This window comes from Macaca thibetana, chromosome X, assembly GCF_024542745.1.
Source record: "Macaca thibetana thibetana isolate TM-01 chromosome X, ASM2454274v1, whole genome shotgun sequence".
Lineage (NCBI taxonomy): Eukaryota > Metazoa > Chordata > Mammalia > Primates > Cercopithecidae > Macaca > Macaca thibetana.
In genome coordinates, this window is record NC_065598.1 from 131,641,639 (window position 1) to 131,660,045 (window position 18,407).

At 42.9% G+C, this 18,407-nt stretch overlaps 1 protein-coding gene across 3 annotated transcripts in view; it reads right to left on the bottom strand.

Moving 5' to 3' along the window:
* ARHGEF6 (Rac/Cdc42 guanine nucleotide exchange factor 6) overlaps nucleotides 1-18,407 on the bottom strand; it is a 119,392-nt gene that overhangs the window by 87,336 nt on the left and 13,649 nt on the right. The window contains exon 1 of one of the 3 annotated variants that reach the window (XM_050777206.1): nucleotides 17,624-18,301. The exons of the other annotated variants lie outside the window; for them this stretch is intronic. The gene's annotated coding sequence lies outside the window, so the exon portion shown is untranslated. Of the gene's footprint in view, nucleotides 1-17,623; nucleotides 18,302-18,407 lie in introns of those variants that run through there. 3 annotated transcript variants of the gene reach the window in all.

The following is an 18,407-nucleotide window of genomic DNA, read 5'->3' on the forward strand; positions in this document are numbered from 1 at the left end:
CTCTGGTTTTAGTTGTTCCTTATCCAGGGTTATTAAATGCTATACATGGCAACACTGGTATTATTCATTTGTACTGGTACTTGACTGATTTTGAAAATAAATAAACTGATCAGAAAATGAAATGTGCATCAACAAGAGTCACCGCATCTGCCTGAGGGAAGCTTCCTGAACTGTACCCGGTTCTCTTTTGAGAAAACCCCAATATACTCAAGTTTATCCATGGATACTGTTCTTCTTGCTGCAAGCCTATTCTGAGGCACTAGAAACTACACAGGAAGGAGTTGGAAGAAGCCTCTGGGAACTGCTAGAGAAAGCAACGCCTAAGCATTATTATTTCAGAGTAACTGGAGAATCAGATACAACCACAAACACCCTCCACCACACTATACCCTTCTGAGTCCCAAATTGAACGATATTGAAAATTCCACCCTAGATCTTTCTTCCATGCACTTCAGAGAGCTCCCCTATGAAAATGGAAATATTATCTGGAGGGATCACATTTTCAGCCACTATCAGTCATTTATGTCTTAGTGGAAATGAGAAGTGTGAGACCAAGTTTAGAGATGATGATGTGGAGAAAGACTAAGGGCTCTGGTCCCCAAATAAGGAGAAAGCAAAGGAGAATTCCCCAGTGTAGAGAGGGTGTGAGAAGAACAGGGAAAGGTAGATTAGAGTACCCACTCATTTATACATTCAAAATAGAGAACCAATTCCCCTTTCTGCCTGCAAAGCACTGGAATCTGTTAAAAAGCTAATGTAAATTTGCACATTTATGCTGTATGTAATTTTCGTAAGTCATTTTCAATGAAATTTTAAAGTCAAAGTCAAATCATGGCAAAGTCATGATGATACTCATCTTCTAGTACCCTGTGCAAGCCTCACTAGTCTGTTCAGTGTCTCTGGCTTGTGACTGAGTCCCAGATTAGCTGAACTTTCTTTATACCTATTTTGGTGCACAAAAAGCCAGTTAGTTCCAGTTGGATCCGTGAAGGCCAGATGAACAGCAGGATTCCCTCCCTCCATTCATCTTACCACTACTGTGACTCAGACAAGAAAAAAGTACTACTTCTTAGACTACTGCTAGGTGGTGTCAAGGTATCATTCCTGCAATCAGATGATGCAAGGTTCAAATCTAACAACAATAAAAACATTTACTCTAACCAATAGGACAGACAGGGATTAAACTTTATTAAAGATATTTTAAGTATTTACATATAGCCAACCGAAGTTGCATTCCTACATCAGCAGATGAAATCAAACATTTATTTATTTATTTATTTTTTTTATTTGTGTGTGTGTGTGAGGCAGAGTCTCGCTCTATCCCCCAGGCTGGAGTGCAGTGGCACGATCTCGACTCACTGCAACCTCTGCCTCCCAGGTTCAAGCAATTCTCCTGCCTCAGCCTCCCGAGTAGCTGGGATTACAGGGATCTGCCACCATGCCCAGCTAATTTTTGTTTGTTTTTGTTTGTATTTTTTAGAAATGGTGTTTCACCATGTTGACCAGGCTGGTCTCGAACCCCTGACCTCAAGTGATCCGCCCACCTCGGCCTCCTAAAGTGCTGGGATTACAGGCGTGAGCCACTGCACCCAGCCCAGACATTTAATTTTTAAATGTTTCCTCACAGCTTTTTATTCTAGATATCCGCAATGACAGCAAAACCTATTTGCAAACCACTAAACACCAGGTGTTAATTGCGAATTATTGGGGATCTGCCAATGTAAACTGCAAGAAGTTAATATTTCTATAGCATTACAAATAGAACCTTTTGGAGTAGTTCTTAGTTTCAACATGTATGCTATTTTATGACACTTTCCCTAAACTTAGAAAAGCCAGAAAGCATATGAGAAGAAACTTTCCCAGCTCCCTGTTCCATTCCCTCACTTATCGTATAGCTACTGTTCACTGATTTACTGAGCTCCTGCTATATTCCTGGCACCACGCTTGGACATCACATACATACTGCTATGGTCTGAATGTTTGTGCCCTTCCCAAATTCATATGTTGAAACCTAATCACCAGTATAATGGTATTTGGAAGTGGGGGCATTTAGAGGTAATCAGATCACGAAGGCATAGCTCTCATGAATGGGACTGTTGACTTTATCCAAGAGGTCCCCAGAGAGCTACCTTGTCCCTTCCACCATGTAAGGAAATAGAGGGAAGGTACTATCTACGAATAGGGAAGCAGGCCCTCGCCAGGATACCAAATATGCCTTGATCTTGGATTTCTGGCCTCCAGAACTATGAGAAATATCCTTCTGTTGTTTATAAGCTACCTGGTTTATGGTATTTTGTTCTGGTGGTCTGAACAGACTAAGATACAAATATATTTTTTTATGTGCATTTGATTCTCCCAGCAAGCCCATGATGTCAGTACAATTATTTTCCCCATTCCATGGATGAGTAAACTAAGACTCAGAGTAGTTAAGTCACAGGGCAAGAAAATGATGGAGCCAATAAAGATACACAAGAAAGTGCTCTGAGGGGCATTGGAGTCCTCCATGCACGCCTTATGTTTCCATGAGACATAGAGAAAAAATGAAAAAGCAATCCATGAGTCTGTATACAAAAAGAAATCCTTTGCTTCTGTCAATACAAGTAGCATCTGTGTCATCTGCATCGAGTTTGTTATAGCCTCTAAAATGATTAATTCAACTAATCACAGCAAAGAGAAAATCTTCCATATTACAAGACTGTCTCCGCAGGGGCCTTGCTAATTCCTGTGCTGTCCTTCTCATTTCAAGGGTCAGCCTTCACCCAGGAGGCACTTGGCCACATTTGCCAAAAGAGGGGAAAAACTGCACTAAGCTCCTCCTATTTGTTGAACCAGGTCTGCCTCATGAGCCATGGCCCATATTTGTGAGGTCCTGGTCTGGTAGGGGTCCAGCTCGTGATTACAGAACCAAGCTAAAACATCTGGGCCATGTGCAATGACACCTAGCCTCCTGATTTTCTTGACATCATGCTCTAACCACCTGAGTTAACCAGTCACAGCCGTCTAGCCACATCTTGGTTAAGAAAAGAAGGCATACCCTATCCTGGTTCAGAACTGGTCATCCTTAACGTCATGTGGTTTCAGTAACACCCAATCAACTTCTATTTAAAGGTAATTTAAGGTTGGGGGTGATTATAATAGGTTCCATTACTCAAGAGTTAAAAGTCTAATCAACTGGAAAGCAAGTGATTCATTGGGACCACAAGGACATATAGCTTATACTTCAAGCCTGTTTTTTAAAAAAGATTCCAAATATTTAGGAACATTCCAGCTCTTCCTTGTTCTTATTGCTCTTATTGAACAAAATCTTAAATTAGCTCATCTTGAATCACATTCTCTAATTCTCACAGCTGAGCACACTGCCTCTGTTAACCCCTCAACTTTGGTGGAAATGTCATTACATAGTGCAACAGAGCAAGCAAATCTGAGCTGCTTAGTCATATTTCACTGGGTGGTACCGCTCCTGGCTCTGTGAACGTGATCTGGGATGTGTGCACACAGCTCCTACTAAAAGCAGTCACAAAGTCAGCAACAAATAATGCTCTTAGCTCAGAAATTGGATTCATTACCCACTGGTATTCCACTTACTAGAATATAGTGGGTGGCATTTCTACTCTGCCTGGTTTTAAATAATAGCTGTTCCTATTTGATATGGACCAAACTTCAGGGAGCAAACCCGGCTCTCAACTTTTATTTCCTCCCTTTCTCTCCAAGATCTAATCTGTGCCTGTAGCTGAAACAACATACAGTGTTGTGGAAAGAGCACTGATGTGAGAGTCAGAAGACTGTGACTCCAATCTCAGCTTTGTCACTATTGAGCAGTCGTGAGGACCTTAGGAAAGCAACACTACCTTTATGAGGCTCCATTTCCCATCTGGAAAGTGTCTTTGAGCAAAGGAGCTCAGCGAGAGGTCTTGTGGTCCATCATCTAAATAGGAGCTCTTAAAGGCAGCATCTTGGCTGGGTCCCCAAAGCCCAGAATCTGGTCTTCAGTTCTCAAGTCTCTTGAGAATGGACTCACACAAGCCAAGCTCACAAAAGGCCAATGAATAAACCAAAAGGCCAATTTCTTAATTTTTACTAAAAATAAATGAAGCACTAAGGAGACTAAATACTCCCATTTTGTGGCCAGAGCACTCTCTCCCAATAGAGAAATCTCTCTGGTGAGCTAAATTATAATCAGAACTGTGTTGAGTACTACAGAATCAGAGCAAAGAGAGTCTGGGGTATTGCAGCCTAACATGATTATAACCTGTTTACAAGCTGATTTTCAAAATGTCATTTTTAAATGGCCTATTTATAAATTCTGGCTTTATCTTGCTGCCACTGCATCATGGCATTTGGACTGTGATCATGGACAGCTTTAACTCTCTATGTTTTCTTTTTGGCTCTGTGGATTCCTATAAAGTCACTTTACATAACTAATACGGACTCCTAGATTATTCGAACCTCATGGAATCCAGAGCCAGGAAGTTCAGCTCCATGGAGCTCCTATGACAGAAGCCAAGATCTGAGCTTGCTCCCTCACTCTTCGTTAAAAGTCACCAATCTCATTCCTGATGGCTACCTCAGCATCACCATAGGACTCTCATTCTTCCTTGTTAGCACTCCTATAGGGGAGAACCCCTTTCTCTATAACAGAGATTTATCTTTAGTTGAGTAATAACTGTTCAGGTAAGAGGGGAATTAATGAGGAACAATATAGGCATCTTAGTGGGGCCAGTCACAGGATTAAATAAAGGGAGAGCAAAAGAGAACAACTGATGGCTGGGCACACTGGCTCACACCTGTAATCCCAGCACCTTGGGAGGCCGAGGTAGGTGGATCACTTGAGTCCAGGACTTCAAGACCAGCCTGGCCAGCATAGTGAAACCCGTCTCTTCTAAAAATACAAAAATTAGCCAAGCATGGTGGCAGGCACCTGTAATCCCAGCTACTCGGGAGGCTGACGTAGAAGAATGGCTTGAACCTGGGAGGCGGAGGTTGCAGTGAGCTGAGATTGTACCACTGCATTCCAGCCTGCGCAACAGAGCAAAACCCCACCCCAAAACAAAAAAAAAAGAAAAAGAAAGAAAAAGAAGAAAAAGAAAAATCAAAAGAAAGAAAAGAAAAAAGAAGAAGGAACAAATGGTTTTGAATAATCTCATCAAAAAGAGAGTAGGCACGAAGGAAAGGGAAAAATGAAGTATCTCTCGTCAATAGCGCTTGCCAAGCCAAGGACAGGAAGCAGGAGGCCTAGACTCAGCTGCCTCACAGTCAGCCAGCCATTGTGGCTTGGCCGGCTCCTGCCCCTCCTCCTGTGCTCCTGTCACCAGAGCCTTTGCAAAAGCACACCGGTTGCCAGTTTTGCGGGGTGGAGTGGATGGGTGAACCCTCAGCTGCTGGAGCATCTGTGTGCCAGACCTGAGGGTGTCTTCCCCGATGCCCCCACTCCCACCTCTTCAGAAACAGGGACTGACTCCCTAGTGTTCCAAATTGGAATGCGGAACACATTTTCCCAGAAACAGCATCACACCTGCCACTTAGCCTCTGTGAGTTCTATAGTTCAGCCACATTAAGTATTCAACAGGCTGTTGTGGGCCAGCCAGAAAACATAATCACCGTGTAGAGCCTTGTTTCTATGGGAAAATGTTTTCTGTGTCCCTAATAATCACTTAAAAATGAACTTTTGGAAAATAATTTGTTTTTATATTGAAGAGTGGCCAGACATGTGTTCCCAAATCAATGTCCAACATCCTTTATGCTTTTTCCTTGTCCTTTCATATAAAAGATGAACAAATGCCCGAGACATTCAGGGTACTATTTATTTTAGAACTCTTAGTGATGAGAGAATCAAGGTAAATATATGAAGTCTATGAGAATATCCTCAGAAATTTCAGTAGTCAGCAGCTCCTCTCTGCCTGTTTAACAATCCAGGCAGTTAGAGAGGAGCCTCACCTATGGAGAGAGGGCTCCCCTGGTCCCTGCTTTCCTAGCAGCTACTAAGATTTAGGGTGGGAGCCCCAGAGCCTACCAGAATTTACAGCAGAGACTGGTGGTAAATAGCCCCACACAAAGACTAGGGAGAAACAAGGGCCATGAAACAAAAGAGCCACTGCTAGTCATTTTCAGCAGTAGCCCTTCCAGTAGTATCACCTGCTGCTATCCATAATGTCCTCACTGACCTACCTTCATGTTTCTTTTTTTCCAAACAGCTACAGCTTTACAGTCTGTAGAGATATTGTAAATTTAAGCTCTCAGTGGTCTATCAGCCCAGTATTCTTTATTCATTATGCAGGTGTTGAGATTATTCCTGAATTTCCTATTAAAAGGTAGGCTCTTTGAAGTCCACATTCCCCCACAGCCCTGGCCCCAGTATTCAACATATACAAAATACTTGATAAATAACCATTCATTGGTTGATTGACAGGATGCTCTGTCAGAGAGACTTAAAGGTAAATTATGCCTAAACACAAGCCCTATGATTTCAATTTTTTTTTCACTTCTGGATCCTCAGTGTCTAGAAGAGTGCCTGTCACATAGTAGGCACTCAACAGATATTTGATTAATTAATGAGAGTTTAGATGTTCTCATCAATAGATAATTAGTCATACTGGAAGAAAAAGCATTGCAGAAAGTATAATAAACTCAGAAAGAGGTATCACTTAGAGAAGAAGAAAAAAATCTCCACGCAATTTTCCAGGAAACATGTAACATCTAAAATTAGATGTACCTGTACTCATCAGCAAAATTAAGCTGTGTGACCGTGAGGTGACCAAAGGTGCTTCAAACTCTATGGTTGCTAATTTTTTAAGTTGTGTGCTGAGTGTGGGCAACATCCGCAATTGCTTGCCTGTCCCAGGTAATAGAGGTTCCTCTAAATGTCATCACAAAGCACCACGACCTCATCATTACAGAGAAGAGAAGCTGCAAAGAATTGTGGGATTTTACTGCTTTTTCTGGAATTGGTTATATTTTTAACCATTTTTGTTGTAAAACTGAATAAATGACAAACACTACAAGCCACCCTCCCCTGTTCATGCCCATGCTCTAAAACTAGCTCCAACTCACAGCCAGAGCACAACGGGACATGGCAAAGCAACTTACCAGCAGCAAGAAGGGGTAACGTGTAATTGGAAAGACTACAATTCACATGCCCCAAATCCTCCTAACACCAGCTAAACTTGGAGGAAAGGATGCTGTGCCAAAGTTATTATTATTTTCTCTCTTTACTTAGAGATTACCTTCAGTCATTCATTTGGCAAAGACTTTTGGCTCTTCCCGTTTATATATCTGCGTGATTCACTTTTTCAAAAGTATGTCATTTTCAGAGACACTCATCAATGCCTAACAGACATCAATTAATTAATGAATCCTACTCCAACTTATTCCAAACAGGATTTGCACTTAGGAAACAATCCAAACACTGTTAGGTGGGCATTCAGGAGCTCAGATCTCAGAGACATCAGAAATGGTGCTTTTAGTTAGCACTCATGTCTCTCAAAATACAGCAAAGGCATCCAATAAAAAGCCTAATATAACCCAAGATCAAGTCCACCCTCTTCAGACTAGCATTCAAATTTCTTCTCAAGGCCAGGCGCAGTGGTTCATGTCTGTAGTCCCAGCACTTTGGGAGGCTGAGGTGGGCTAACCACTGGAGGTCAGGAGTTTAAGGCCAGTCTGGCCAACATGGCCGTGTCTACTAAAAATACAAAAATTAACCGGGTGTGGTGGCACATGCCTGTAATCCTAGCTAGTGGAGAGGCTGAGGCAGGACAATCGCTTGAAACTGGGAGGCAGAGGTTGCAGTGAGCCGAGATCGCGCCACTAGCCTTGACAATCTAGCCTGTCACACTCTAGCCTGTCGCACTCCAGCCTGGGTGACAGAGCAAGAGGCCATCTCAAAAAATAGTAATAACAAATAAATTTAAAATAATTTCTTCTCAAGCATCTCTAAGACAGACCTTAGCAGGCCCACCGTTTCTCACCATCATCTCTTTATATGCTCCAGAATCTTCTTTCTTCACTGTACCTCTCTCTGACATTTATACTTCTCCTTCAGAAAGTTCCCTCAATCATCTGAATGCTAGCTATCCTTCAGGGCCCATCCCAAATTACTCCCTTCCATGCTGTTTTCCCCAAACACTATGTGTCAGTACACAACAGGCTTCCCTATTTCTGAATTCCTCTTGAATTTAGACTCTAGATTCTAGAACCACTAACTTGGACACCTAACCATACACTGCTAAACGTTGTTAAATTCCACTCTTTCACACATACATGCTGCCTCTGTCCAATAGGTAGGAGCCCACAGTGTCAGGCATGGTGCTCACTTTACAGACATTGAACAAGTTCTTGCTAAGTGTCAGTTTTCTCTCCCAATCTAAAATTCAAACAGGTATTTCTTCCACCAGAAGCACCTGCCCTTTGGGCATGCCTTTCCCAGAAGGAAAGAGAGGAGGAAAAGGCAAATTTTTTTCTAGTAGAATTTGATAAATCAAGGCTCATATATTTTCCACCACCTGGTAAAAATACATTTTTTTTTTTTTTTTTTTTTTTTTTTTTGAGATGGAGTCTCGCTCTGTCGCCCAGGCTGGAGTGCAGCGGTGCCATCTCAGCTCACTGCAAGCTCCGCCTCCCGGGTTCACACCATTCTCCTGCCTCAGCCTCCTGAGTAGCTGGGACTACAGGCGCCCGCCACCACGCCCAGCTAATTTTTTTGTATTTTTAGTAGAGACGGGGTTTCAGCGTGTTAGCCAGGATGGTCTCGATCTCCTGACCTCGTGATCTGCCCGCCTCAGCCTCCCAAAGTGCTGGGATTACAGGCGTGAGCCACTGCACCTGGCCAAAAATAATTTTTTTTTTTGAAGAATATGATTAAAGAATGCTGACAAAGCATTTACCTCACCAAAAAGAAGTGAAGTTACTGCCTGGGATCACTTTGGAGAAAACCACAGTTAGAGAATCCTCACAAGCAGAGCTCACACCTTGAAAGCCCAGTGAAAGCAAGAGAGTTTCAGTAATAGAAGAAATAAGAAGTAGCCTAGAGACTGGAAAGGTAGAAAAAGGCTTCCATATGACATCACAGGAGCTAGTATCTCACACCTTTAATTTTCTTTTTTTTTTAATTTTTAAAAAACTTGAAACAAGTACTCTAGCTTGGCATAAAGTAATGCTATCTTAGGGGAAACCCAGCTTTCTTTCTGTCCTCATTTTTACCCATTAAAGAGTCATTTTTATGAATAAAAGTCAACTCCTGACCATCTACATGTAGACTCTTAAATACACAAGCTGTCTACAATGAAATTTTAAAAGTTCATTGCCATTCAAATACTCATTCATTATCCATTCAGCAAATATTTATTGAACACCTGGTGTCTATGCCAGGCAGTAATACATAAATTTGTTTTAAGATGAGAAATAAAAAGAACACTATATAAAATCTGGCAAATGAAGTCACCCACAGGTATATTAGCCCTAAAACCATTTTCTATTCTGTTGTCTCTACTTGAAGGTGATTTTTTAATCTCAAATCAAGATTTGCCCCAATACACAACACACTCCCAAATACCAGTCCTTCTTCAGAGAATGCAAAGTGGTTATACAAACAGTGTAAATGCTTATTTCCACTATCACAATGTATATTCTCACAAAGAAGTCGTTAAACTTCTTTTGTTAGTGAAAGACTGCAGTCTCCTGATTTGCATACATTTCTCAGAAATTATTAGTACATACCTCTTTTTTGCTGGAGACCTCCACATGAAGAACATACAAATTAGTGTTCAGGCCTGCTTCACAGGCAGGGCTTTTCATAAACGATGTTAAGAGTTTGACACCTTAAAGATGCCTCTTAAGGCCAGCGCGGTGGCTCACACCTGTAATCCCAGCACTTTGGGAGGCCAAGGGGGGCGGATCACTTGAGATCAAGAGTTCGAGACCAGCCTGAGCAACATAGTGAAGCCCCAGCTCTACTAAAAATACAAAAAATTAGCCAGGCATAGTGGCACGTGCCTGTAATCCCAGCTACTCAGGAGACTGAGCCAGGAGACTCACTTGAACTCAAGAGGCGGAGGTTACAGTGAGCCAAAATCGCACCACTGCACTCCAGCCTGGGCAACAGAGCAAGACTCTCTCAAAAAAAAAAAAAATGCCCCTTAAAATAACGTCCATGCTTCCAAGAAGTAGGGAAACATCTTTGTTATTGTCAAGGTTGAGACAAGTCCTTAATAATAGTTTCACTTGCCACTTTGCAAACTGCTGCATTTTTTCTCACCTTAATTTAATTCCTTCTTTTCCCTGTTGCCCTATTCACTCACTCAATTGACATGTCTGATCTCTGGAATAATATTCAAGTCCCCAAGAAAGTATCAACCTTGGATTTTACCAGATTTGCCTAAGTAGAACTTAATTAGGAAGGTAAATCTTCTGCCAGAAGTCCAACAGAAATGATATGTGACTACATGCTGTTTTGGATGATCCACTCTAAGCCCATACATCTCTTTGTGTGATAAGGCCCAGTTTGCCAGGGTATGACAAAGCCTGGAGCTAATCGGACAGATGTCTAGTATCATAGGTCTTTCTTCCAGCTGACAGCAGAGGAAGTGCCATTGCCCATGCTGAAATGCAGATACAGAGTAGCTTCTGGACTAAGTGGACATACACTACCTCCTCTAAAAAGCTGGTAAAGTGAGGGCCCTAAGAAACTGGCAAGTGCCTTCACACTTCCTCATTTGCAATTCAAAGACCCGACCCTGCATTTCCTCTTGGTACTAACCCCAGATGTCATCACCAATCTCTCTGCATACCTTGTGCTGTGCTGGCAACATCCCATCACCTCTCAGACTGATCCTTGAGGGCCACCTCAATGATAACTCTAAGACCAAGTTAGAATGGGACTGGAGTAGGGGATAGCTGGCCAAGATTATGTGGTTTGAATAAAGAGGTGTATTGTGTTTTGTTGTCCCCAGAAACAGCCTGGATTACAGTCAACATTAAAACCAAATTAGAGTGAGTTAGATTTAAAACAAGATAATTTACATCTCCAGTCAGGAAGAGTCTAATAATTAATCAAATTTTCTAACAAAATGCATTCCTTTTGGTATATATTTGGTACATTCACTCCAATTCAGAAACAATGCCTTTCTTTTTTAGATATTACATACTGTGTTTTTTAAATAGAAGCCATTGATTTTTATTTTCCCCCTCAACTACGCCCAATTCATCAGGTTTATTGCTTATTTCCTGAAGGCAAGAGGGGGAGGTTTTTGGCAATCATCACCAAAAATAAAAGACCATTCACTGCATTGTTTAACTTAACTTAAACGATCATCTTGCTTTGGGGTGGATTTTTAAATTTCAAGCTATTTTAATTTTAAAATAAATATGTCTGTTTTAAAAGACAAAAATTAAACTAGTTCATCCAGGTAAACATGAGCAACTGAAAATAGTCTTTTCTCACATTCTTCTAGTTTATGCATAGACTAGAAAAGAATGAAAAGATCTGATTTTTCAATACCCAGAGGAATCCATCCAAACTGTTTCTATTATTAGAACACAAAATGGTAGCTCAAGAAGTTACTGTGGTTAACAACTGAATAATTCATAGTCTCTGAAGAATTCAGTTGCTTTGTCTTCTCCAGTTCCTCTTTACAACTGAATCCCCAAATATATTTCTAGTCCTAAGCTGTTATAAAGGAAACCATACACAAATTGTTTTCAGCAGTTAAAAATTGACCATGCTAAGCACTGAGAGCAACAGCAAGTCAATAAGCTAGGGAAAGGACAAGAACTCTTACAAGCAGTTCCTAAAACTCTTCAGAATGCATGTATATTGTCTGAAACTGTAGTTTAAAATTCCAATCTCTGTTCCATGGGTATCACTGGGCTGCAATATCACAGAAATTTAAACTGCCTTTATGTAGTCTTCCAAATAAAATATAAAAACCAATTAAATATAATATCCAAATTATTTTAAACACATTTCAACATGCTGTAATCTAAATTTGAATTATTTCTGTGATGAAAACACAGAGACTTTTAAACTCAGAAACAAAAGCACTTTAATAGTGAGTGAAAGATGCTAATAACGTTGAAGGATTAATTTCTGCTGTTAAGCATGGAGAACAGAGGCCAAGTCTGACATCACTATTCATCTAAGAAGCCCAGAAATATTCAACTTTGTTTTGCCTTCTAGAGATGTGTTAAGTATTAGAAAATATTTGAGGATTTTACCTTTGACTTTATTTTTAAAAACGTTTTCCCAAAAACAAGTGGTCTCTGCTGAATAGAGCATAGAACTGAGAGACAAGATGGCTGGATTTTGTTTTTCCTATTTCAAGTTTTAGCCCTGTCTAAATTCCAAATGTAACTAGTAAAACCTCAGAACTCTTGGAAAGCCCACAGTTTACCCTTCCATTTTTTTTTTTTTTTTTTTTTTTTTTTTGAGATAGAGTTTCGCTCTTTTCGCCCAGGCTGGAGTGCAATGGTACAATCTCAGCTCACTGCAACCTCCGCCTCCTGGGTTCAAGCGATTCTCCCACCTCAGCCTCCTGAGTAGATGGGATTACAGGCACTTGCCATCATGCTCAGCTAATTTTGGTATTTTTGTGGAGATGGGGTTTCACCATGTTGGCCAGGCTGGTCTTGAACTCCTGACCTCAGGTGATCCTCCCGCCTCAGCCTCCCAAAGTGCTGGGATTACAGGTGTGTGCCATCATGTCAGCCTACCCTTTCAATTTTTTTAAATGTTAAACCTTCAAAAGGACATCTTTCTAAAAATCAGTGACTCACTTCTTAAACAGAGTTAGCTTAACATAACTGAACTAAGTGAACTTTTTTTTTTTAATAATGCAATGTTTTTTATCTAATATATCCCAGAACACTGATCTACTGGGATATATTAAAATTCCAATTAGGAACTAGCTTGTATTGAGAGTTCACTCAGTGCCAAGGACAGTGCTAAGTGCTTTACTTGCTTTCTTTCATTTAACCCTAGGAAGAGGCATATACTTTTTTTTTTTTTTTTTAACCAGAGTCTCTCTCTGTCATCCAGGCTGCAGTGCAGTGGCACAGTCTTGGCTCACTGCAACCTCTGCCTCCCAGGTTCAAGCGATTCTCCTGCCTCAGCCTCCCAAGTAGCTGCAATTACAGGCTCATGCCACCATGCCTGGCTAATTTTTGTATTTTTAGTAGTGATGGGGTTTCACCATGTTGGTCAGGCTGGTCTTGACCTCCTGACCTCAAGTGACACACCCACCTCGGCCTCCCAAAGTGTGAGGATTACAGGCGTGAGCCACCGCGCCCAGCCAGAAGCATATACTTAATAAGTGGTATTACTACTACCTCCTAGGAGGTTAGCATATACCTAATAAGTGGCCAACCAGGTCAGTCCAAGTCCAAAGCTCAAGCTCTTTAGTCCCTGCACTGGTATACTACTTCTGAAGAAAAAAAGGCTGCCCTGACCAGGACTCAAACCCAGACCAAGGCAGGAAAAGGAACATATTCTAGCGACTAGACCACATAGCATGCCTGACACCACATCAAAAGTCCCCAGAGAGTTATGTGTTTGGGGGTCTGCTTTTTATAGATTTTCTGTCTCCTTTGCTGACATGCTGTTGATTTCAATTCTTCCATGTTATACATGGATACACAGACTTTCTGCCATTGCCAGTGTACCTAATCTAGAGCAGCCCCTCATTTCCCTTTATCACAACTTTCTATTTAGATGCTATTTTCCAGTTTACAGTGTGCTTTCACATACCTTACCTCATCTCATTTAATCTGCTATTTCTAATCAGTTTCAGGGTGAGCAACCAGATTACCCATAATGCTAACATGCTGAGATAAGTAAAAGCAATTAGGCTTTGAGCAAGGGCCTGAAGCAGTGTCCTATGAATAAAGTACATAATTCTTAGTGCAAAGATGGGATGTCTCTTTTGCAGCCCAGATCTTCTCTGAGTACTCAGTCATTCTATCAATCTTTCATCTAACAAACCCTTCCTAAGCACTTGCTCTGTGCCATGTCCTGTACTGGGTGCTAGGGTTATAAAGATGATCAGGGCTGGGCACGGTGGCTTACGCCTGTAATCCTAGCACTTTGGGAGGCCAAGTCGGGTGGATCACTTGAGGTCAGGAGTTCAAGACCAGCCTGGCCAATATGGTGAAACCCCATCTCTACTAAAAATACAAAAATTAGCCGGGTGTGGTGGTATGCGCCTGTAATCCCAGCTACTCAGGAAGCTGAGGCAGGAGAATCGCTTGTACCTAGGAGGCGGAGGTTGCAGTGAGCAGAGACCGCACCACTGCATTCCAGCTTGGGCAACAGAGTGAGACTCTGTCTCAAAATAAATAAAGAAATAAAATAAAGATGATCAGGCTTCAGTTCCTACCTTTGAAAAGTTCTGAGATTAGCAGATGTGTTCACAGATAAACCAAAGCAAGGGTGGACGAGCAGTATAAAGGTAGCTTGGCACAAGGGATTATGGGAAAATGGGTGTAAGCTGCCCAGTTTTGCTGAGAAGACTGTCCAGAAGATTCCAGGCTGAGAAGAAAGTTGGGATCTCCCTCTGTATGGTTCTCAGTTTAGTGGCAGACACTTGAGGTCACTAGGTTGCTGAACTGTGGATAAACCAGGGAAATGGTTCTCAACTCTGGATGCACATTAGAATCACTTGCAGAGCTTTCAAAACAAAAAATCACGAGGCTTGTCCAACTTGGGAAACAGCTGGACAGTACCTACTAAAGCTGAACACATACAGACCCTATGACCTACCAGTGCCACTGTAATACATAAAACCCAACAGAAATGGGTGTACATATGCTCCAGGAGACACTCACAAGGATCTTCATAGCAGCATTGTTCACAGCAAACAAAAACTGGAAACAATGTAGATGTCCATCAACAAGTGAATAGAAAAACAAAACATGGTATAGCCACACAATGAAATATTATACAGCAAGAAAAAAAGTGAACCACTACTACCTGCAACAACATGGGTGACTTGTACAAATATTATGCTGAGTGAAAGGAACCTCATGCAAATGAGTACATACTGTATGAGTCCGCTCATATAGAGTATCAAAACAGGCAGGAAGGCAGAGAATCTACTATGATAGTGGTGGACAGTCATGATAGTAGTGCCCCTTGGTGAGGCATAGTGACTGGGAAGGGGCACGAGGATAGCTTCTGGGCACCGATACTGTTCTGTTTCTTAGTAAGGGTGCAGACTGTACAAGTGTGTCAGTTTGTGAAGATTCACCAAACTATATACTTAGGATTTGTGCAATTTCCTGAATGTAAATATAAAGTTGATTTAAGCATTTTTTTAAAAAGGAATACCAGTGGCTGGGCCTCATTGCAGACCAATTAACTCAAAATCTCTGGGTTACAAGACTCCAACATTTGTATTTTTAAAAAGCATCCCAAGTGACTCCAATGTACAGCCATGTCTGAACACAAAGGAGCCAGCTGTTCCTATATTTATTACTAGCTTTGGGGGCAACAGCCTAGCACAAGACAAAGGGAATGAGTTCTGGAGTCAAGTACATCAGTGATTACATTCCGGTTCTTCTTGGTACTGGCAGGATGAGGCATCAGTCTGGATCATCTCCAAACCTTAGTTTCCACCAGGGTATAATGAGTACAATGCCACCTACCTCCCAGGAGTGTTGCAAGGGTTAAATATGATAATAGACTTAAAGCACCTAGCATAGTGCCTGGAACATAGGAGGTGCCTGAGAAATGGTAGATACTCAACTCCTTTTCCTCCTTTGCATCTGCGGTCCTAAGCACAGTGATAAACAGATTGCTATAAAGGAACAAAACTCATACTCTTCAATTTCCTCTCCTGAATGAGTTTCTTTGTAAAGATTGAAGTAATATTATACTTGGACTAATGATGTCAAATGAATATCAGAAATTTCGGGGCCCTGGCTACTCACTCTATTCAGCACCTGCTATCCCTGAATGTGAGTGGAGAGGAGGCAGACTGTAGGTAAATACAAACCACAGACCATCCTTTGGAAAACTCTGCTCTTGTCCTTACCCCTAAGAACAGCACCAGCCCTGCACAAGCAAAGACAAGGCTGAGATGTGAGTAGGCAAAAAAGAATAGGAAAAATTAGTAGCTTGGAAGACATACCATCCATAAAATGTGCCAAATAAAACACTTTTGTATAAAATGTCACGTTTTAGTAAAAACAAATGAACAAAGAAAAAACCTAGGCTGAAAGCTGGAGATGCAGGTTAGAGTTTTGATCCTACCAGTGATAAGCTGTATGACTTCGATTAACTAAACTTTTCTGTTTCTCTGTCAAGTGAAAGTAATGCCATCTCTCCTACATCCTTTCCAAGGGCATGGGGAGTTTCAGATAAGTAGAAGGCATTCAAAAAATTAAGCACCAAAGAAATGCAATATGACAATAGTAGCTGGAAATTTACTTTGTCCAAAACTCCAATCATCTGCCCCAGCACCCAGACTAAGACAGAACACTCCCTTGTTTTAATTGCTCTAAGCACACCCAAAGTGTACACCGGCCTGAAGCTGGCTTATTATGTAAGAAGGGACTGCAGCATTGCCTGGCACGTAGCATAATACTTTGCGAAGAGAAATCCTTGGAAATGCCTCAGCTGAAGCACAAGGGCAGGACCAGGCCTTATGTTTTGGAGAGAGGTGCTCTCAGTCACAGAATTCCAGACTGTGCCTGGAGCAAATGATGTCATCAGAGATCCTCTTACCGTGGTCAATGTCAAAATTAAGATAGGAAGTCCAAGGACACTATGAGTTTTCCAGGCAAATATAAGTTTAAAAAAAAAACAGTTTGAACCTTTGAATCTTGCCTTTAAAATTATTAATACTTTACAGAACATCAACTGAAATTTATCCTATTTTGTAAGGTTCTTTTTGTTTATGCGAAGCTTTTATCGACCAAAATACACATAATTGCAGAGGAAAATATATTCATTTACTGTATTTTTACTCCCACTACACATTAAGAAAAGGGAAAAATATCATGTGAGTTCTCCCTATATCCAAAAACAATAACAAATCAAAAATGAAAATATAAGACCTTTGAAGAGGCAGAGATAAACTTGAGGGCTCTCCGCCGTAGAGCCAAGAAACGAAATAGCTCATATACCTGTTGGGTTCCTAAATGACTAGAAAATGAAAACTTGAAATTAACTACAGGCACTTTGGAACAGCTTGTAGGATACAGGTCTTTTCCATCCACAAACCATTTCTGCGACAGATCTCTGTACTCAACGCAGAAAACATCCCCAAATGTATGGATGCTCGGGGTTGGGAGGGCATCAAATTAGTATTAAAAATGGTACTGTTAACTCCTGCTCTGGTTCTGGGGGAAGGAAAGAATCCAGTGGGATGCAAACCTTGCGGCCAGAGCTGGACAACTCGCCCCTAAGTTTGGCGCGTCCTCGCTCTGCGCCCTCGGCCCCCATCTCCCCCTTCCCGGCACCCTGGATCTTAGCGAACTGTGAGGCCCTGGCAGAGAACGGACCCCGCAGCTGGGGCTGCGAGCCACGGCAGTGGGGAAGAAGGGCGGTTCCTCTCCAAAGGGGGTCCTTCGGCACCCACCCCCGGGCCCTCGCGCGCTCCCCTTCCCCTGACCCTTTTGCCCCCAGGCAGGTCACCTGGCTCGGCCGCTGCCCGCCTGTCCTCCGGCTGCTCCCTCACTCCAGCCGTGCCGCCGCCGCCTCCTGGAAGCCGCTCGCCCTCCCGAGTCACGGGGCCGGCGAGCGGGCGGGCAAGCCTGTGCCAAGGCTGCGGGAACCGATCAACCCAGCCGGAGCTGGGACCCTGCCCTGAGCGCGGCCGCCACCAGGGCGAAACTGGAGAGCTGGGCTAGGCTCGCCCCAGCGGGGAGGGGCTGCTGCAACTTTGCGCCTGGACGCGGGCGAGGAGGGGGCGCCCGTCTCCAAACTCTGTGCCGCTCCCGCAACCTCTCCAGCCCAGAGATTATTTTTTAATCTAAAGGGAAGTCAGAGTCTTGTCCTCAAGTTCTTGTTGCCATAGCCGTACCGCTTGGCGGGCGGAGGATCGCGGGGCCGAACTGGGGGCGCCGGGGGCGCGCCCCGCTGGGTGCGCTGGCTGCGAGCCGGGCGAGGGTGCGCAGGGCGGCGACTGGAGGGTAGCGACTGCCGGGGGAGCCAGCCCGCGAGGCTTCTCCAGACCACGCTCAGCTGCCCGTGCCGGTCCCCTCCTGCCCGCAGCCCGAGCCAGAGCCGAGCAGAGGAGGGAAAGCGGCCTGGAGGCACTGGGCCAGCAGCGGGTAAGCAGTGACCCGGACCTGGATCGCAGAAGTAGGAACTGGAAGTGACAGCGGCGCAGGCAGAGCAGCAGCAGCAGCAGCAGCAGCAGCAGCAGCAGCAGCCCTGGTAGCTGTGGCAGCAGCAAAAGCCGCGGTGTACTGGCGGC